We start from the raw sequence: 23,513 nt of genomic DNA, 5'->3' as shown, positions 1-23,513 counted from the left end.
TTTTTTTTTTATGTTTTGCTTTTGTTATTTTTTTCTGACAAAGTGTGTAATATTTTGGCCGCCGCTGCCCGTCACAGTTTGGACAGACGCGGGCGGGAGTTCATCCATGTATGCATAGTGTTGTGAACGTGTATGTGTACGTGGGAAAGGTTTAAAAATCAAATATACCGACCGCAACAAAAGTGCAGAGTGTATAACACGGCGACCCACAAGCAAAGTGAAAAAAAAAAAGTACACACACATACATGAACATACAACCACACTCAAATAACTGGAGTATTCACACACACACACACACACACACACACACACACACACACACACACACACACACACACACACACACACACACACACACACACACACACACACACACACACACACACAATGAAGCAACACGCAGACAAAACGCGTAATTAAAAACGGGAAACATATGAATGAAAAGACAAACATATAATCAGAAAACACAATAGCAACCTTACACAATGAATAATAATAACAATAATAATAATAATAATAAAATAATAGTAATAATAATATTGATAATAATAACAATAATAATAATGATAATAATAATAATAATAATAATAATAATAACAATAATAATAATAATGATAATAATAACAACAAAAGTAGCGGTAGCAATAACAATGATAATAACGGTAGGGTAATATAATACGATCGAAGAAGACAAACGAGAGAGGGAGGCGGCAAGCAAGGAGATGGATTGGGGCAGAAGGGAAGGTTAGCACGTAATCATGCGTGATAAACGAGCAACATTCGTCAAAAAGTATATAACAGGAGGATGGAGACTAATGGCGATTTTGACATTGCTGCGCGGAGAAAAGAGGACCCAGGGAGAGAGAGAGAGAGAGAGAGAGAGAGAGAGAGAGAGAGAGAGAGAGAGAGAGAGAGAGAGAGAGAGAGAGAGAGAGAGAGAGAGAGAGAGAGAGAGAGAGAGAGAGAGAGAATGTGCCCTCCTCCTCCTCCTCCAACTCTCATTCTCTCTCTCTCTCTCTCTCTCTCTCTCTCTCTCTCTCTCTCTCTCTCTCTCTCTCTCTCTCTCTCTCTCTCTCTCTTCGATCGGTCAGTCATTGAATTTCCATGTTTCTTCAAGAGGCATCTGTCACATCGCCCACGTTACTGTGCAGTCTAGCCATTAGTAATAAAACACAAGCACCCAGAATGTCATTACCATTAATATATATATATATATATATATATATATATATATATATATATATATATATATATATATATATATATATATATATATATATATATATATATATATATATACATTTTTTTTTTTATGCTCACTCCAGTCGTGTTTTTCAAATAATATTTCTCATTTATACTTTTTATCTTTTAACTGTCTCTCTTTCTTGATATTTTAGCCTTCTCTGAATCCACTTCATGTTTGGTATTTAATTCGTATTTGTGGTTTAAAATCAGTTTTATCTTCAAAGAGAGAAAGAGAGAGAGAGAGATAGACAGATAGACAGACAAACAGACAGAGACATGCCTGTACATATAGACAAACATACACAAAAAGCTCCATATATGAATACGTATTTTATTGTATTCACCATTTTTTTGTTCTCTCTACATTTCTTTGTTACGTGGCAAGTAGAAATACCCACAATATTCCAGGAAGTAAAAGAATAATAAACCCAAAAATAAATTCGAGAAAAATGTTTGTGGCATCGCAGGAGTTGAGGCAGCAGATCGCACTGTGTAATGCTGAGGGGAGGAAAGTAAAAATTGTCAGGTTTGGGAGGTTGAGTCCATCACAATCAACACGTTTCATGCATTGGTAAATACTGCGTCCCCTCGCCCTCCTGCCTCCATTCATCCTCTCTCTCTCTCTCTCTCTCTCTCTCTCTCTCTCTCTCTCTCTCTCTCTCTCTCTCTCTCTCTCTCTCTCTCTCTCTCTCTCTCTCTCTATCTATCTATCTATCTATCTATCTACTTATCTATCTATCTATCGCGTCGCGTCAAGGAGCAGTTATGAACTAATTAAAGATAAACATGACTCAATTTAAAAGTCTTTTCGATGCGATGCTTTTGCACCAGAGATGCTCTCTCTCTCTCTCTCTCTCTCTCTCTCTCTCTCTCTCTCTCTCTCTCTCTCTCTCTCTCTCTCTCTCTCTCTCTCTCTCTCTCTCTCTCTCTCTCTCTCTCTCTCTCTCTCTCTCTCTCTCTCTCTCTCTCTCTCTCTCTCTCTCTCTCTCTCTGAAGTAACACTTAAGTATGAACACGATTCTAGGAAACAAATCATAATGAGGGAAAGTGATAACAAGAAATAAACAAGAAATGAAAGAAAAATCACCTGAAAAAAAGGTAATTAGTGTATATTGAAGTGGGATACAAAAGTTTCATATTAACGGTATTGATACTCTAGTTGCCTATGTTTCATTTTTAATCGGTATAGACGAGCCGAGGCAACAGTGATTTAAATGCCTCATGAAGGATCATGAAAATACAATGAATGAACTATTGAGGAAAAGGAAGAGAAGCAAGAGGATTAGGAAAAGGAAAAGGAAGAAAGATGGGTGGAGAGGAGGAGGGAAAGGGCGAAGGAATGCAATAACATGATAATGGTACGGAAAGGAGAGACGAAAAGGTCATTTAGCATAAGGGAGACGAAACACTCTACAGGAAGGAAACAACGACCAGCTGAGGGTGGAGGTGGGCGGGCCGGGGAGGTGGTGGCGAGGCAGAGGGGCAGGTGAGGTGAAGCTGGGAAGTGGACAAGTGACACTATGCTACACGTGGGCGTACAGAAGTAGGTATTGTATAGAAATGTTAATTAGGCATGAGTAAACGTATCAATCTCTTCTTATCTCAGTGTGGTAGATAATTGAAATAGACTAAGTAATGAAGTTTTGCTAAGTCAATAGGGAACCCTAAAATAAGACTATGTAGACAAATTTATGGATGGAGATGACAGGTGGGAACAGGTAGGCATATTCCATACAGGGAATGCTATATGTAGGCCTAATGGCTTGTTGCAGTCCTTTGTTTTCTTCTGTTCTTCACTTTCCTCTGTGTGTGTGTGTGTGTGTGTGTGTGTGTGTGTGTGTGTGTGTGTGTGTGTGTGTGTGTGTGTGTGATTGCGCGCGCGTAAACGTGAGCGTGTTCACCACAATAGCGTGTACACGTAACCTGCCAGAGTGATGTCGCGTAATTGAGTTAGTATGAAGTGGTTTCCTTCCTGGTTAAGGGGAACACGGTGGAGTGCTGTGCCTGGCGCCGTGGTGGAGGAGGTGGCAGCTGAAGGAGCGAACCTGAAGCTGTATTCATACACAAAGGGATAAAGGTACAACAATCCCTATTACAGCCACAGCAGGGAGCCGCAGCCCTTTGTGGGAAGCAGCGCTCAGCCCTCGGTTTCAAACGAGAAAAAGACTGAAATCTGAAAAGTACCCTGAAAACATTGTAGTATTGACGGTGTTTCATTCCATAGAAACAAACAACTGCACATGAAACGCTTTTTCCATATAGAAATTCGTATTTTTCTTTATCTCACAATTATGTATGAACCCAAATTGCTCTGCTTCTTTCAGGAAAGTGGATTAGTAAGCTATTTTCAAACAGCATGGAAGCAATAATTTATCGAGACGAGGTAAAAATCTATTTGGTGAAGGGTGAAGCTGCGCATTGGCGGCGGGAACGCGCGCGTCCGCCCCGTGATGATAGTTGGCGTGACTGACGAACGAGGGAAGTGTGCCGCACCAAAGAAACAAAAGGTGTACGTATACGGTGGCGTGCCGCTGTCCCCTTGATTAACGACCTCTTACTTTTTATTATAATTCATTCCTGTCACATTCATCCTCACCTGGGGACTAATATTACCGTCGTGTAATTAGCAAAAAATATTGAGACTGAAAGGTCAGTAAAGTGTAAGTGGAATCATAAAAACAATAAGAATAAAGTCAAGACTGTAACTTTATTTGCCATTAGCCGGGGATAACAGTTAGTCTCCGAGGCCAAGCACCAGTTTTAACGAGCGAGGTGACTAACTCCGCGGAATGGCCGCCAGGAGCAGCATACCAACGACTCGGCCTCGCCAGGCGCCCGAACGACTCTCTGGAAGCATCTGACGACCAGCACACGCCGACCCGAAGGAAAAAACAAATATAAAATAAGACTTGCCTTTTTTTTCTCTCACCGGAAAAGCAATGTAAAAGCACTTGACGTACACCGACGAGAAAGCAAGTGAACGCGTCAGCCCCAGGGAACCAATAACCAGGGAAGATCAAAGTGCAGAGTTCTTGTGAAATGGAACACTGACAGGAAAATAAATTAAAGGTTTCTTTCTGTTCACAAGAGGCAAGAGGAGAAAATATCATACGGGATTTTTGCGTTGAGGCAGAAAACAGCTCGAGGCTTCTGCTTCCCCCTCCTTTCCCTGACAGACATCGGGACGCGCACAACCTTGGGTAAACAGTTTTGAAGGTTCTTGAAGTTTTCCATAGTCGATAGCCATACGTCACGGCATTGTTGGACTCCGAACCCTCGACGCAGTGGGTATTATGAACCATTCTCGCGCGAGTATTGCACGTCTCTGAGGAGGAGGTGGAGTCCCGGTCACCCAGTGTATAGAGCGGGAAGGAGATACCATTTTGCCGAGGTTCTCTCCTTTTATGGTAACTCTCCTGTTATGCTTTCAAATTATGAGACCTTTTGCGCTCTGGTCGGTTGTCGCGCCTCAGAGGAACTTGAGTCATGATATCGCTTTCCTTTCATCCCCACTCCTGAGACTTTACACTCTCCTGCTCTATGCGTGAGTTTATGCACGTGTAAGTTTTGTTCGCTGCAACCATCGACTATCCTCTTTCTTTCACTCCGGCCTTCACCAGGCGGTTCTCACGCCACGCGACCCCACCAGACAAGTGTGCCGGGACCACTGTCGTGAACTGCCGCGGTACTCTCCTGCGACTACCTTTTAGGAACTTTAACCATCAATTCCTTCCAACAGTTTGCTTGTGGTACGTTTCTTACCTCGCATTTTTGTCGCCTGTGTTACTGCCGCCGCCACTGGCAACGCCTCCGCCGCGCTGCTGCTTCTTGTGCTACCTGCTCTTTCCCCTCGCATCCCCGCACATCTCCACACATCTCCTTCCTCCCAAGCACAGTCTCACTCCCATTGCCTCGCTCCCCCCCTCCAGATTCCCGTCGTCATCGTCGTCGTATTCTTGCTCATCCTCTTCGTCCTCCTCTTCCTCCTCCCCTTCCTTCTCCTCTTTCTCCTCCCCTCCCGCTCACCTTACCGAGAAAAACAATCCATTGCTTCCGGATTTAGCGTCTGAGATTTGGAATTCAAATGAGGGCAGAGAAGGTTACCGGACCGAAACTTTTTTCTCTGTTTTCCACCGCCATGACCCAAGCACTTCCTCTGCGTTAGCTTACGAATTCCCTTTTTATTTTCTAGGCTTCGTTACCAACCTTTCTGGGCATTAATGAATATGCTTTATTTTACAGTACGGTGTGTGAAGAGAAGCATTAAGAGCCGACCCATTATTGTTAACGAGTGCAAATCTTCCATTTGCCTTTCACTGCCAGTATCTGTGTGTCTTTCATGACAAGTGAAATCATTGCCATTTACCAGAGTTCGTAAATTCATATAGTGTTTCCTTTTGTTATTTTTCTTTTCCTTTATTGCTTGGAGGAGAAACAGCGCCCGGCATTTTTCTGTCAAAAATTGTATATATTTCTTGACATGATATCTTGCATTTACCGTATTTCGTATCCCTTTATGGCTTCCCGTGTTCGAAATTCGGTGTCGTGTGTGATTGTGCGTCCGTCTCTGCCTTTTCTTTTGCCCGGAGGAGACGTAGAGAGTCCCATGAGATCTGGTCTTTATCCTGGAGTTGGGAAGCGGCGCGGGTGGTGATGGGTGGTGATGGCGGCGGCGGGATGATGTGCGGTGGTGGAGTTTCTTTCAAAGGTTGGAAGCCGCGGCAATCTCGTTATCGCGGAGTCCAACGGGTTATCTGCGGATCACGATGGACGAGACTTTTTGCGGTGAGTGGCTCAGCGGACGCCGGTCTTATGCAGGCTCATGCAAAGACGTGCACGGATGGAAGGGTGTTACTGGGGCGAGCACGGATTCTCGCACGTACATACATACATACATACAGTGCATACACATATACATACATGCATACTTGTACATACATATATGCATAGAAACCTACACACACACACACACACACACACACACACACACACACACACACTTAAAGCAGTAGCACCACTACCTCCATCGCCACCACTATCACAACTCACCCACACCACCACCAGCACCACCACCAACACCTCCACCTCTAGCGCCGCCACCGCCGCCGCCGCCACACGCTCCGCCAGAGTAAATCTACACGCCGCGCCATTACCGCAACCCGTTCCTCTCCATCTTTGATACGAGATTTTTTTGAGGTAATATGTGCGTTCGTTAATCAGCCTTCATGTGGGCGCAGGTGACTGATTGTGCATTAGCGTCTGTCGGTCATCCAGTCACAAAATTAGTCGCAGCACCGGAGCTGGAGGGCTGCACCGGAATAGTTTCATTAGCAGTAATGTTGGGCGCTGCGTTACGGCGCGTCACGCCAGCTGATTGGAAGGTACGTCAGCAACACGGCGTGCTGCGGGGGCTTCCAGCGAAGCAACGACACAAGGGGCGGTTGGTACACTTAAATGTGACACTTTAAAGTAAGGTACACTTTAAAGACGACACTCGCCCGGTAAAACACTGAAGTGGAGACGGTCGTGCCCAAAGGACACACACCATGAAAGGACGCCACAACCTGACTCTCTTAGACGTTGAGGCACAATGCGGCTAAAGAAACGCTTCCCGTACGGCACTTGTACTCAGGTGGAGGCGTCACAGCCTCTTGAGGTGGAGGTGATGGGGCGGCTTGGTGGTGGTGCTGGTTGGATGAAGCAAGCCATGCTTTATTAGACGGTAACAAAATATTGATCGTCATATATTGGTTAAGTGATAGTGTCATGAATGTGCATTCAGTATTACTAAGACATGTACCAATACACGCTGTATAAAAGTCGAGATTATCTTCATCCGAGAATCTTTTGAAGACACACGGACTCTCGTCCCTACAGTTCATATTTACATACGTCGTTCGTAGAGAAATTGCACTTCTTGAGTCCGTAATCCAATTGAAAATCTGAGCACCATTCCCTCCTTTCCTCAGCTGAATAACTCGTTAAACAAACCCCATTATTTTTTTACCCCCTTCACTAAAAACTCTCGACGGTGTAGTCAAGTAGCTTTTGCAGGAATCAGCAGAATTTTTGCAAACTTTTCTACCATTCTGGAATTTGCTATAAAGTTTGATGGGTTATTCTTGCCAGCGGCGCACCTCTTTCTGAGCAGCGGTGCAACCCGAAATATTAGAGACCGACATTAACAGGGCGAGGAGGGAGCGAGGGCGAGCAAAGGAAAGAGAAAAAAAAGAGACGGACTTTGGAGAAAAGACGGTGAGGAAGAGAAATCGGTACGAGCAATAATGTATAAATGTATTTCTTCGGCTGGAGGATTTGCAGTAGTGTTCCGGGGGATGAAGAGATTCGCTGCCATGTTTATAAATGGAGAGAGATGAGTAAAACACGATAGATGGATAGGCAACGGGGAGACATAAATAGATACACGGGATTTTTTTTTTTTTTTTTTTTGCGAGGATAAAAAAAAAAGGAAAGAAAAGAAACAGAACACAATTTTGACACTCCCTCCCAACCCATTCACGCCCCCACCGATGCCTCACCACCTCACTGTTACCTCCCTCCTGCCTCTTTCCCGCGGCACCTTTTCCCCTCTTAACGGCGTATTAATGTGAAAGTTACTGTTACTTCTCGCGCGAGTGGAGGATAGGAGGGTGGCTACGTGCGCTGTGACACCTTGTGGAGGGGAAGAAGAAGAGGTGGAGGAGGAGGAGGAGGAAAGGTAAAAAATTTAATCCTTATTCTTAAACATTTCGGCGTCTGATGTAGATTTTAAAACAAGTTATTGGAGTTTTCGAAGGACATTTTCATGATTCTAGTGATAGTTTAACAAGGATTACATGCTATCAAACAGGAAAAGACACCTATAGTAACCGAATTTGTCATCTCTGTGGCCTTTGAAAACAATGCTAATGAGGGAACGATGCAATTTAAAACAAAGGCATAAATGTTCGCGGCGTAAAAGGGAAGGTGACAACAACGGGCTGGCAGTGATAAGAGGAAATTGTATTGTCTTTGATGTATTTATCGTGTTGAGCGCCTCCCAACGTGTGTTTCGCTTTGTTTGCCTTGGATTTTGTGTTCTAATAGTATAAGAGGACCAGATATGTATGTATGTATGTATGTATGTAGTGTAATGTTCAGTGATTATTTTAGGTTGAATATTTGAATGATAATGTATGCAAATCGAGAAGTCAAGTGGAGTGTTTCCTTTGTGTGTGTGTGTGTGTGTGTGTGTGTGTGTGTGTGTGTGTGTGTGTTTCTGTGTCTCGTTTTGTATGTTAGTACATTCATTTAATTTTTAGTTACGACTTTTGGGAGAATGTTTTTTTTTTTTTTTTTCATTCCTCGTCCTCGTCCTCGTCCACTTTCTTGTCGTCATTATCATCATCGTTGTCGTCGTAGTCTTCGTCTTCTTCTTCATACTTTTCGTCCTCCTCCTCCTCCTCCTCTTCCTCTTCCTCTTCCTCTTCCTCTTCCTCTTTCTCTTCCTCCTCCTCCTCCTCCTCCTCCTCCTCCTCCTCCTCCTCCTCCTCCTCCTCCTCCTCCTCCTCCTCCTCCTCCTCCTCCTCAATTATCCTATCTTTTGATCAAACAATTAGATTTAGTTTCCAAGCAGCCATGCAAGAACCTCAAGATTTGTTGATGTTTGGGTCAATCCTCCTCCTCCTCCTCCTCCTCCTCCTCCTCCTCCTCCTCCTCCTCCTCCTCCTCCTCCTCCTCCTCCTCCTCCTCCTCTTCCTCCTCTTCCTTCTCCTCCTCGTTCCCAGCACTTAGTCTTTTCTGTTTCCCACGTGGGACTCTTTAACTCGCCCACTCATACCACAGACCGCCAGCTCGGGATTTGTACCCTTTGATTATTCGTCAAGTGTTACCTTCGACCTTCCCTCCCATTGCTGTCCCTTTTTCTCTTACGTATTGTCAGGTAGCTCTCCAAAAGTCTCTTATTTTTTTATTTACTTTTTTTCCCAGTTTTAGATTAATATGTTTCCTTTTTCGTCCCTCTCTCTTTTTCTCTTTCTCTTTTTGTTGTCTTTTTCTTTTTTTTTTCTTTTGCTTCAGTCTCCATCTGGTTCTGTCATTCCCATAATTTTCTTTGGGTTGTTCTTTTCCTTCTTTCGTCATCTTCTTTATCTTCTTCATCCAGTCTTTCGACTTTTATCCTTCACTCAAGTTTTTTTTTTTTTTATCTCTGTCTTTACGTTTGCTTCTGTTATATGTCGTAACGTTAGTTTCTTTTCTTTTATTTTTCTTTGGTCCATCTTTCTTTTACTCGTTTTTATCGCCCGCCGGTTTTCGTTTTTCTTTTCTTATTTTCACCTGCCTTCCTTCCTCGTATTTTTCAATCCATTTTTTTTCCTTGCCTTCCTTCCTCGTATTTTTCAGTCTTCTCTTTTTTGTTCCCTTCCTTCCTCTTATTTTTTTTCTTTCCCTTTTTTGTTTTTTTTTTTTTGTTTTTCCCACCCCGAGGATTTGGTATTATTTAAACTGTATTTTTTTATCTCTTTTTTTTTTCGATTTCATTTTATCCGACTTTTGTCTCTTCTTTTCATACTTATTATTTTTTGTATTTTTATGTCCCTTACCTTCGTTTTTTTGTGGGTAATTTTTCATCCCTTTGTATTTTTCCATTAATATTTTACGACACAAATATTTTTCTTTTACCTTTCGCATTTTATTCCAGTCATCCAGTTTTAATTCCTTTCTTTTCATGCTCGTATAACTTTTCTCTCGGTTCGTGGCGTCCATCAAACGTCATCATTCCCTTTGCTTACCATGTTACACCCTCAGGGGCATCGTGTTTCAGGTCGTCACCCACTCTCTCTTCCACGCACGTCCCCGATTTCATTTCCTCTTTCGTCCCCAAACTCCCTACATCACCACCATCACCACCATGCACTTCACCTTCCCATAGCATCCCCTTCCGCTCCCCCCAGTGTGTTCTTCCCGATGGACAAGCCCTATTTTTCAACTTTTTTCTCGCTGTTCCCTTTTTTTTTGTTTTGTTTCGGAATGAAGGGCAGTAGAGTCCTGACCCCTCTAGCTTACCCCTCTCGTCCCCTCCACTCACTTCATCTCTTCTCATTTCCATTTTGCCTTCCCTTCCCCTTCTTATTTCCATAACTTCATTGCTGACTTTCATATTTCCTTTTCGATGTTTTCCTCCCGTTTTCAGTCCCGAAATAGCCTGTCGCGTGACCCTTCCGCTCCTGTATTTGTCTACGCAAACCTTTTGTATCGGTGTGTTCTTCCCTCTTCTCCTCCCAGCTGCCCACCTGTCTCCCGGTCTCTCTCCACCTCTCCTCTCTCTCTCTCCCTCTCCGTACGATATCCTTCATCCTTTGGTATTGAGTATTTCCTTGAGTCCCTCTTCCCCGCCTCGACGCCCTCAGGTCCATTCAAGGGCTGGCGTAGTTGCAGGGAATCAAATTGTACTCTTAGTGACGCCAGTTGTTTGTACCTTTTTTTTTCCTTGCTGACTCTGACTGAGGAGGAGAATGCGTGCGGCTGGCGTGTGGACTGAAGGGCTGTCTAAGTGTCGAGGAGCCAGGTTGGAGATTGAAATTTATTAAGCTGTCGAAATACGATCAGTGCCTTGGCGTTGAATTTTCTCCTACGTCTCTCTCTCTCTCTCTCTCTCTCTCTCTCTCTCTCTCTCTCTCTCTCTCTCTCTCTCTCTCTCTCTCTCTCTCTCTCTCTCTCTCTCTCTCTCTCTCTCTCTCTCTCTCTCTCTCTCTCTCTCTCTCTCTCTCTCTCTCGCCATCTATCTTCCTTTCGACAAGCTGTCTCCTCCCTCTCCATCGTCTCTCCTCGTCTTTGTTTACATATTGCTGTCCATCTCCCTTCCCCTCACGTCCCTATCTTGTGTTTTCGCCCTCTTTCTCTTTCTCCTCCTCATTCTTGTCCTTTGCTACATTGCCCCTCATCTGTTTGTCTCATTTTGCTTTTACTGCATTTTTTTTTTTCCAATCCTTTCTCTTTCTTACTAGTGTCCGGCCCTTTCGTCATTTCCTTTACAATCTTCTTGTATTGACGTTCCTTCTTCCTCGTGATCTACATAGGACAGGTGGTACTGGGCCTTCCTTCAGCCGTATCGTTCGTTTCAATTCGTCTATCATTTATTCCCATTTCCCCCACATTTGCAGCTGCACCCTTTCTCATCTGTTCTCCTCTCCCCCGACACCCTAAGAGAACCACACGGCTTCTTGTCCTCCTGGGGGCCTTCGTCTCCTGCCACTGCGGAGCCACCTCGCCCTGGGTGGGAGACGCACGGCCTCCTTACTTCCCATTTGTTGTGAAGCAGAAGCCTGTTGCTCCCGTGTGCGGTACTCGTTATCGCCCGGCGGGAGGTAGACAGCACCTGGCAGGGGATTGTAAACCGGAGTGAGGGGTGGGGACTGCCTATCTGACGAGACGAATGGTCCCTGCGCGTCGATATGGCTTGACGTCTGAGCCCCGAGGAAGAAGCTTAATGGGTTTGTTTTCGCCCTTTGAAGAGGAAGGAAATTGGACGTGTTGTCAGGATGTGTGTGTGTGTGTGTGTGTGTGTGTGTGTGTGTGTGTGTGTGTGTGTGTGTGTGTGTGTGTGTGTGTGTGTGTGTGCGGGCGCGCTTTTTTTTCCACCTATTATTTTTTTTTCTTATTTGTTCTTTAGCGCGAATAGTGCCGCGTCACAGTTTTTTTTTTTTTCCAGTGGTGTGTCTGTGTTTGGGTGTGTTTGTGCGAGGGTAGTGACGGATGCACTTGTCACAATGTATTTCTTCGTCGGTGTGTTTTCTCCTCAGTTTCTTTCTCTTTTTCTTCCTCTCCTTTTTTATATGTTCGGTATTCTCCGTTCATTTTTCTTCCTTAAGGAGACGTTCCGAGTCCATTTATATGTTTAGCTCCCTATTACCTTCTTTAGTTTTCCCCACACTCGTTCAGCACCCTCAGTTTCTTCGTCCATTTCTTTTAAGAGACGTTCTCAATCTGTTTATAAATCTAGCTACTTATCCCTTTCTCTCATCGCATATCTTTCTGTCCCTCCTTCCTTCTCTTTCTTATTCAAACACTCGGTGGCGTCCCTTCATCAATCAGGTCATCCCTCTCCTGCCGGCGCAGCTGTCGTGTCCCATCATCATCACTCGTGTTCCCTCGCCGCCAGCCCGCCCTGCTCTCCGTCCTCTGCTCCCGCTTCTTCTACCCCAAGTAATTACGTATTCCTCACCTTCTTTGTCCAACACTCCCTAAAACATATGTGCTTCCATCGCGCCCTCGTGTTGATATTGGATTTTTGCTTTTTCCACGAATCTTGTCCATCCATCTCGCTAGTCGTTCCATTCATATATTTGTCACAGGTGTATTGTGTGTTTTGTTTTAGCTTATCTGTTCAATTTTTCACTCTCTCTCTCTCTCTCTCTCTCTCTCTCTCTCTCCTCTCTCTCTCTCTCTCTCTCTCTCTCTCTCTCTCTCTCTCTCTCTCTCTCTCTCTCTCCTCTCTCTCCTCTCTCTCTCTCTCTCTCTCTCTCTCCTCTCTCTCTCCCCCGTCAGATTGCGTTATTCTCATGTGGCATTGATTTTAATGGCAAATGTTCATCCCATCAGATAGATTAATGAGAGCATTTGCAATGTTTGGGAGCAGGAGATCTCATGGAAGGGTATTGAAAAGAAACAGCTGGCTTACAGCTCCGTATCTTGTCAAGGGAATTCTTCTTGGCATATGAGAGAGAGAGAGAGAGAGAGGAGAGAGAGGAGAGAGAGGAGAGAGAGAGAGAGAGAGAGAGAGAGAGAGAGAGAGAGAGAGAGAGAGAGAGAGAGAGAGAGAGAGAGAGAAACTTTTCTTCTCTCACGTAAAAGTTTTATTGCGTGGATAAAAATACAAGCTGGCAAATATGGCTAAATGTTAATGCGTGAAGTACTGATACAGTTCAGGATATATTTTGCCTCTCATGCGTGTGATTCCCTGAAGCACCACAGTCTTCCGGCGGCATGAAGTGTGCAGCTCGGCGAGGCAGTGGTTCCTTCCTGTACGAGGTGACATTATAGACTGAGGCGCACGGTGGACAAACTTTGACGAATTCTGTGCCGGAATAGTTTGGTGGAGCTGAAGTTTTAATGCTGGCACGACTTTTGTGCTTCACTAGGAACACCGCCTCCCGCTGCTCACCAGCAACGCCACCCGACCTCACCCGCTGCCCGCCGCCCGCCCTCCGTCCCTGCGAAACTCAGGTTATTGTTTTGGAATATTTTCTTTCCGGAAGTTATTCTCCGAGTTACAAACTACTACATTTTTCTCACCCTCTTGAAAAACATTTTTCAGCTCAAGTGAACCAGCGTAAGCCTATGTAATATATATATATATATATATATATATATATATATATATATATATATATATATATATATATATATATATATATATATATATATATATATATATATATATATATATATACTCGTATATATATATATATATATATATATACTCGTATATATATATATATATATATATATATATATATATATATATATATATATATATATATATATATATATATATATATATATATATATATATATATATATATACTCGTATATATATATATATATATATATATATATATATATATATATATACTCGTATATATATATATATATATATATATATATATATATATATATATATATATATATATATATATATATATATATATATATATATATATATATATATATATATATATATATATATAGTGTGTGTGTGTGTGTGTGTGTGTGTGTGTGTGTGTGTGTGTGTGTGTGTATCCTGTTATAGTAAACAGTTGGCTTCACTCTTTATGTGAATAAAAAAAATATAAAATAAATAAAAAAAAATGCATGTAATGAGAATATGAGAAAAATATTAAATTTCTTTCGACTATTACCTTCATTCTCTTGGGACACGCGAGCAACACAGTATATTAGAGAGTTTTTTCGCTTCGAGGCGGAAAAATAAAGTTGTGCATAGTGTATTACATGATTGAATAAAGCAAAAATGAACACACGAACCATCTCAGTCTGATTGAAGTCCTGGCTTTCGATAACACAGCGAAGGGAGAAACGAACAGGTAACGAATACTGTTGTCATTACTCTCAATAATGACGATCAAGATCGGGAAAGTGATAAGATGGAAATGATAAGCAAAACGTTGGCGAGGAGATAATGCCAGGCAAGGAGAGTAGCCTCACAATCCAGTGTGAAGACACCACAAGAGAAGAACTCCCGATGAAGTCCGGGTACATATTCATCGTGCCGAAAACGTGAGCAAGAAGATGATCAACTGACGCGGTGACCTGCTGCTGGTAACTCGTACAGCTCTATCCAAGTACCATGGGCGAGGGTAAGTGTATCGGAGACGCTGTCTCATGCGAGGGATCGTTGCCCTTCTCTAAGGTAGCGGATATGAATAAGTCATTAACCATCAACATTGCTTTTTTTAATTGTCCATTGTGGCGTGATGCTGTTCAGAGGAGCGCAAGGCATCCCGCAAGACACCACATTAAATATGCTTACATTGAAATATACGTACGCTGCATTTGTACTTCAGTCTACCTGCGTCAGCCTGGTCATTGCATTGTCTTTTAATGAGCAGTGGTAAGAAAATAGATTAAAATATCTGTCGTGTTTCTTTCATTTCAGGCATCGTGGCAGAATGTTATTAATTAAGCTTTCCCGTATTCTCGAATGCAGCGGAAAGAAAAACAGATAAAAAAAAAAAAGATAATTACAAGACAGCCTCAACAACAGTGGTTTGTGAATAGCATCCGGCGGGTCAGAGCAAGAACAACTGTTCCAGGCGAACCCAACGCACAACATTGATTTCTCTCCTTGAATAGAGAGAAATATGGGTACCTGGAATGGACGAAAGGAAGAGGCAAGTAAAAGAGGGAAGAAAGTGTGCATCAGCTGAAGGACAGACTAAATAAAGGACCATATTTTGAAACACTTCTGTGCCGCACCTCCACTACTTTTAAAAGGCTCTAGTTGAAGCTACGCGGATGACATATTAACAAGATTTTTACACTATTGAAAGGAGAAACAGTCTTGAGAACCCTGTTAATGATTTATGTGGTCTTTGAAAATAGTCTGAGAAAGCAAAGCGTTCCTCAGTACGGGCCAAATAGAGATAGAGGCAAGATCGTCGGAGGAGTGTGGTGCAAGCGATGTCCAGGAGGCATTTTATTGGTCTAACAACAACTGGTTACCGCCACTCTTGTAAAGTTTGCCGGCAGTTATCAGTTTAAGATTACATCGGCGAACAGCAAAGCACTTGATAAATGTCCATTAGAGGCAACGGAAGCCTTACAATATGAAATACATTCACAAGAATCAAGAAAAGATCATTATATTGGAGACAATGATGATAACGTGGAGCGTATTTTTAAATCCTGGCATTGGGTATAAAGAGACTGATGGTGCAGTGAATGACAACAAAAGTCCCTTGGGTCAACGTCAAGGTAAAGTATGGAAGCCCAGTAATTTACCAGGGTCGGCAGAGACAGGGCTGTGTTTCACCTGCAATCCTTCGCTTAATCTTCTAATTCTTCCACCTCGAATTTCAACTTTAAAGTTTTCCAGAGCCATTGTCTGGATGCATTACCTCCGAGGAAATCTATTGGTGTCTGTTTCATTCACTGCGTGTGTTATCATTTCCTTTCTTACACACAAAAACTTATGAATAAAAAGCCTCTGCATCCTGAGTGTTTAAATAAGTTGCTTCATGAATATCAGGTGTTGTTATGTCATCATTAAATTTTGTTTTTTCAGTCTTATTTACTTTTTTTTTTAGGTAAAAGTAATGGATAATTTTGCACCTTAAATTCAGGGATGTTTGTGTAGAAGTCCTCGGCATTCTGAGTGTTCCAAAATGTCTTCACAATAACAGCGGGTTTTGTGTTATCTCTCCACTTGACTCAGAGATTTACGCACCGTTTTCTTTATTTCTCAGAGCACAGAAATTTATAAACTTCAGTGATGTATAATGATGCTGAAAAATGTGTCTATTATGATTATGCATGTATTTTAGCTGCATCGGTCTTTTGCTTATCAGTCCTAACTCAACCTGCTTAGTGTCATCTTCCATCATATACAAGTCTGTCTATTTGATTTATTTTAAGAACGGTATATCGACACCTCCGAAATTAAATTGACTTGCCCATTTGTTTTTTTTTTCCTTTCATTTGTTTTTGTTAGAGTTTCTGTTCAAGAATCTTTTCCGTTTTCATTTTTCTCTCTCATGTTCGTCCTCCTTTACTCGCAGAAATATTACCCCTATCTTCGCTGCGCTATACATAATAAGGGTTTCTCGTTACATGGGTCACCCTGTTTGGCATCAGGAATACGAAATGACGCACAGCCCACATCACACGCTGACACTGACGCAGAACCCTATTACGACGTGATATTCTTTTCCCTCCACATGATGCTATATGACCTTGTTTGCGGCGCCATCTATCATCCAATCAATCAACCAGTCAATCAGACACTCGACCATTTTAAACTTAATGACTCTGCTATTCCAAAACGAGACGTATTCAAACAACTTGTATAAATAAAAATGTGCAGGATTGCTTCCACCTTACCGAGTTACTTTATACACAGAATGGCAGCGCCCCCACTTCTTGTTGCCTTTTATTATTATTCGCCGACGTGCGCTAATAAAGGAAACAAGGTAGTGGGCGAGGAAGGAAGATAACGGGCCCTGAGGGTGGGGCGAGGATGAGAGATTGGGGGAACAAAAATAAACTTGAGGATGATGAGGAAACGCACGGGGGTAGAGGGAGGGATGAAGGAGCAGGAATTAGAGGAAGAAAGAGGGGAAGAACAGAAGGGGGAGAGTGAGGTCAGACTCGTGTGTAGGGTAAGACGATGAGAGAAAGAGAGAGAGAGAGAGAGAGAGAGAGAGAGAGAGAGAGAGAGAGAGAGAGAGAGAGAGAGAGAGAGAGAGAGAGAGAGAGAGAGATCCAACTTTGTTCATATGAATATTTTTACGCAGCTTGTCGTGCAGCAATATGACACACGGTTCAGCAAGCCCTTAGCGTTGTTACCTGCGTCATATATCACGACCCCCCCAACAATCATCAAATTCCGTGTCATCCTCGGTATATAATTATGTGCATTCATGCGTATGGGACACACGAATGGAATGTTCCGGTAAAATATTAATGGAGGGACGCGATACTGTCTTTCCATTCCTGAAATCTTCCACCTCTCCTCGCCGCCCGCCACTGCCACCATCGCCACCTTTCCTTGCCTCGGTTACACATCCTGCTGGTTTCAGACCCGCTGATGTTCCTCGCCGGACAGCGCTAGAGGCAAGCAGGCAGACAGGCAGGCAGAAGAGTCGTCCTTTTACTTAACTATCACCTTCATGCACTGTACACTCCACATGATATATGGGTTTTATATTAAAGTACGTCAGTGCGCAGGAGCGTCACCAAGGAAGGTAAATTACACTCTGATAAAGGACTTTTTCATGTTTTCCTTTACATAAATGACCTTGACATTCGATTTTTTTTTTTTTTTTATGTGTTTACACGCGTGCCGGTTTGTGCTATTTATTTATTTGACATGCAAAAGAAAGAAATAGCGATGCACTTCAGTTTTCTTTGTTGGTGGGGCTTGCACTTTATCGGGGGAAAAGGGAAGAATGTATTTTGCCTGGTATAGGAGACGGCTGCCGTGTGAACAAAAAGTGAAAAAATTCCGATACTACCATTTACAATAGAGGAGAAATAGAAAACCGAAAGAAAATATTTTTTATACTAACATTTTGCGTAAAACTTTGATCCGAGTGGCTGACTGGCTTTTTCAGGTGGAATTTAGCAGTTTTTTCCCCTCATGCGGATGGCGCAACATTGCCGTGTGAGCGGGTGGACGGGAACAGGGGCTGTCGGGGGTGGGGGGGGAGGACTTTTAGCGGGCGGCGCGGGAAGGAATGGGTGCAGGGAATGACTTGCCTCCTTTCGCTGCAATGCCTCCGTGCCAAGTTGTCTCGGTGCAGGACGCAATAAGGTGATGGAAAGGTGACAAAGTTCAAGACTAACATGCTATCACACACACACACACACACACACACACACACACACACACACACACACACACACACACACACACACACACACACACACACACACACACACACACACACACACACACACACGAAGAGCGTGTTCCGTTGGTGTTCTGCATTTTTCCCACGAGTAAAAAGTTGAATCTTTGGAAGGAAGGGAAGGGCGGCATGAGGCTCGGGCTTGGGGCGGGGCACTGGCGGGGATCGTGCCGAGGTAAAGTGCTCTCTGGGATAAGAAGTGCATTAGGGAATTAAACTAAAGTATCCCACCGCTGGTACGGGGGTGAGGGGGTTGGGTGGTGGAGTGCGCGGCGCCATCACCATCTCCCTGGAGTACTGCGCGCGGGGGAGTCAAATATACTTGCCGGAGTGAAGCCTGCGAAAGTGATTGAACGATTTCCAGCGGCTGGAGCGAGACTTGCCTCCGCGTGTTGTGTGGGTGTTGCTTCGTTCTGCATTTGGTAAGCGATACATATTCTTTCTCTCTCCCTTGCGAACACACCCACCCACCTACCTACGCACACGCACACACACACACACACACACACACACACACACACACACACACACACACACACACACACACACACACACACACACACACACACACACACACACACACACACACACACACTCTTGGAGGCACGCCAGGACATAAATAAATAAATAAATATGAGAGTAAAACAAAGTGTATCCGCTTCTGGCGCCTCAAACAAACAAAAGTACAAGGCTTCAAAGACATGAATTTTAATCCTAACGGCGTCTTGAATCTCCTTTCCTGGAGTTTGAGTTGTAGGGACAGAGAGAGAGAGAGAGAGAGAGAGAGAGAGAGAGAGAGAGAGAGAGAGAGAGAGGGGGGGGGAGAGAGAGAGGGGGGGGAGACCTGGTGTTGTCGTGTCAAGATGTTTTCAAATTGTGGAAAAGTATCGTGACCCAAGAAATATTTAACTTCTCCCTAATGGACGAACGATTAACTCATTTGCCTCGTTATCCATTCATGTCCCCAAAAATAAATTAATAATAAAAAAAGACAACTAACCGTCCAGCTTCAGCTCACGCCACGGTTGTACCTTCGTCCGTCACCACCACAACACTCAGCGTTAGAACATATCATAAATGAAAGTGCAAGAAACAATCAGGTCTACTCCTGGCAGCGCCTGTACGAAAGATGCATACCTATCATCCCTGTTCCTGTATCTAATATTCTCTTAACTGGATTGACAAGACAGTAACATCGTGATTACTAAGTCTTTTCTATTCAAAATCATCGCGCTTAATTTTGTAGATGAGGAATGTAACGAAATAATTGTGGTGATAGTCGGTAAAAAAAAAAAAAAAGCAAATTGATTAATAAGTTATGTGCATATTCGTTTTTGTTTAAATGTTATGTTTAAAAACAAAACTAACTCCTGGACGTGTAATAAATATTACATGTCTCACATTGTTATTACATGGAATCAGGCAAATAACAAAACTGGATTGTGAATATTAGATTTTTTGGTGAATTATTAGTATTGGTGAAGTTAGTGATGCGTTGTGCGGCTGGCAGTCAAGGTACACAAACCATATGCAGGATGTAACCTTAGGAAAGTGTCATAATTTCATCATTTTACTAGATGTAAAAAAAAAAAAAAAAGATAGAAGGAAACTCGTACATCAAGTGACACCCTCAGTTTATAATAATTATACCTTGACGAATTTTGATAGGAAATTGATGCTAAATGATAATTATTATCATTTAGCATCAATTTCCTATCAAAATTCGTCAAGGTGCACACGTAACCTTAGTAATCTATCATTTAATATGTATATATATATATATATATATATATATATATATATATATATATATATATATATATATATATATATATATATATATATATATATATATATATATATATATATATATATATATATATATATATTTAGTAGATGGATAAAGAGTAAAAGAAAACGACATTAGATTAAGCGATACACCTGCTTCAAATTATCACACAACATCTCTTTCACATCAAAATTAGTGAGTGGAATGTGTGGAGCGGAACCACTTATTTATCGAGTTACTGAGGAGCTGTCATACCGAGAGAGAGAGAGAGAGAGAGAGAGAGAGAGAGAGAGAGAGAGAGAGAGAGAGAGAGAGAGAGAGAGAGAGAGAGAGAGAGAGAGAGAGAGAGAGAGAGAGAGAGAGAGAGAGAATGATGAAAAGTGTCGAAAAGTTTAGTTCTTTACCTAGCTTGAATTATCAGCCAGACGATGCTGAGCTGACCCGACGTCAGGGAAGAATAAATCGAGCAAAAATCCGTAAAACTCACTTCAAATAACGTCCACATCTCAGAACCAATACTGAGCTCCAAACAAATTGCTGACATTGCTTAGTTTATTTCGACAATTCTTTTAATTTTATGACATGCTCCTTCGTCTTGCAGTACACTTGTAGCTAGACAGGAAGGATTTATGATGGACTGAGTCTCTTCCTATCTTCTTAAGACTGATGCGAAGATAGAAGAACCTTCCTGTTTTCCCTTTGTGTTTCTTGCGTCTGTGTAGCTGTTTCCCCGTCCGCTTAGTGAACTGTGCATAAATATGAATAGAGAAATCATTGTTTCACAAAGGTTTTAGTACTGTTATATTACAATACATCTTCACAGTTTACATTCATTAACTATCCTGATTAGTAAGTAACGTCACCTTTCTATAGTTATTGCAGTAGTTTCAGAAATTTAAAGGGATTTTAGTATTTGTAAATTTTAGTGATTTATTATTGACTGTATTTCATATCTTTTTCTTATCTATTTATGTGTCTTCATTTATATATTGCATCTATCTACTTTTATATTATTTTTCTGCCTCGGCACAGACATTGAACTCGTGAAGGAAATCTTGTGTTGCAGGTCTCCATGTTTTGCTGGCTCTCTAATAATAGTGTGCAGTGTATGTACACCATCACATTTTCTATCTGCCATTGTCACTGCGTTTTGTTCTGCCACTTTTTGCTATATTGGACACAGAAAATTTTTTTAATAGTTTTTATCAATTCTTTCTATTTATATATTCACAACTTTGATGTTTTTTCTTGCTTTTTTTTTTCTTTCATTGTTTTGAGTGCTCTGGAAAACTTAGGTTAATTAATGCAAAACACACTGGGGTCCCTTTCTCCCTCCCTCTCTCTCTCTTTCTCTCTCCCAGAAAAGTTCATGTGTGAATTCAAAATACTTCGTTGTGGGTGAGGCGTTTTCACCTTTATGAACACTGAACAAAGTAATCAGTCCCGCAATGTAGTCTCTTCTTTGTCTGTCTGTCTGTCTGTCTCCCTCCCTGTCCGTCTGTCTGTCTCTCTCGGCCTGCCTCTATGTTCTTTTTATTTGTCTACCTGTCTGTTTTCTCTTTGTTCGTTTTTGTCTATCCACACACACACACACACACACACACACACACACACACACACACACACACACACACACACACACACACACACACACACACACACACACACACACACACACACACACACACACACACACACACACACACACACACACACACACATGTCCTGGGTGGGGAGTGGAGGCGAGATGCAGTGTTTGTGTCTTGTAAATAGTGGATTGAGTTACTTGTACTTGCTCCACGTGTTTGTATTTCGCTCCTGTGTTTACCCTTTTCTCTCACCCTCGCTAATGACTCGAGAACACCAGCCGCGCCTCTCACCTGTCCGGATCAGCCCCCGTGGTCTTCAAGGTGTAATGCTCCCTTCTCATTGTCCCTTAATGCCTCTCATATTGCTGTGCTTTTAGTGTTATACGTGGCATTTGTTATAAAGTATTCATAATGTTAAGTATTGTTGTTTTTTTTTGTCAGATGAGTTTACATTCTTGTGTGTTATGTAATTTTTATTTATTGTAATTATTGTGCGTTATTCAGTTTCATATTGCAGCGCTTTTAGTGTTATAGCGGATGGAAGATGTGAGATTTGTTGTAACGTGTCCACAATGCTAAATATTGTTGTTTTTATTACATGTTTTAGGTAAGTTTCAGTTTTTGGTATTTTATTTATTTATTTATTTATTTATTTTTATGTTAGAGGGGCGCTGGCCGAGAGGAACGCATCTTATATAGAAAAGAGGCCCTTTGAAGCGTGTTTTGATGTTTTTTTTTATTTTTTTATTGTCCTTTATGCAATTTCATCTTTTCTTATTCTACTTTTTTTTCAGTTACATGTTGTCGTGCCTTTAATCTTATGACTTATAGAAAATGTAAAATGCCTTGTTTTTGTTCATTTGTGTATTGTTTTTCTTTCTTTTTTTCTCTCTGCTTTTATATTTTATTCGTAATTTAATTTAAAGTTCTCATCATACTTTGAAAATTCAATCCACTGGTGATTGTTTTTATTATCATTTCCGCTTCCCCCCCAAAAAAAAGTATGTTTTACTTTACGCGGGGTCAGTTACGATGTTATATGTTTTTTTTTTGTTCTCCCAGTTACGATGTATTTAATTGTCTTTTATTGATTATCCATTATTCTTCGTGTCAGTCATTATAAGTCAAGATTTACAAGCTTTCTTCCTTTCCTTTTGCTTTTCCTTTTTACGCCTTGCGGTTCGGGTCTTGCGTGTCGTCCGTTCTCTCGTGCCGACAGCCGCGGTGTGGACGAGGCGCCGGGCTGGTCAGCTGCGAGATGATAGGAAAGTCGTGTGTGCTCAAAACTCCGTCCCCTCACAACCCTCCTGAGTGGACTGTCAGCCGCGATGTGAGACTCAGAGTGACGGGAGTCCAGTGAAGGGCATGGGGTCACAGGAGAGAGAGAGAGAGAGAGAGAGAGAGAGAGAGAGAGAGAGAGAGAGAGAGAGAGAGAGAGAGAGAGATTCCTTTATTCAATCTTGTCTGATAATCATCATTAATCTCTGACACTGCTTCATTGGTTCGTCTCGTTTTAATTATACCTGATGATGTAGTGGCTTTTGACACACACACACACACACACACACACACACGTAAGCTATTCATTAGAAATTTAGCTGTGAAAATAAACTTAACTTTAATATCTAACGTGATGATAATGCTTTGATGTATTTTACTTTGGTACTCTCACTTCTGAAGAAGGAAGCAGAATCACATTGAAAATTCTCTCTCTCTCTCTCTCTCTCTCTCTCTCTCTCTCTCTCTCTCTCTCTCTCTCTCTCT

This window comes from Scylla paramamosain, chromosome 1 (assembly GCF_035594125.1).
Source record: "Scylla paramamosain isolate STU-SP2022 chromosome 1, ASM3559412v1, whole genome shotgun sequence".
Taxonomy (NCBI): domain Eukaryota; kingdom Metazoa; phylum Arthropoda; class Malacostraca; order Decapoda; family Portunidae; genus Scylla; species Scylla paramamosain.
This window is presented reverse-complemented; position numbering follows the sequence as displayed.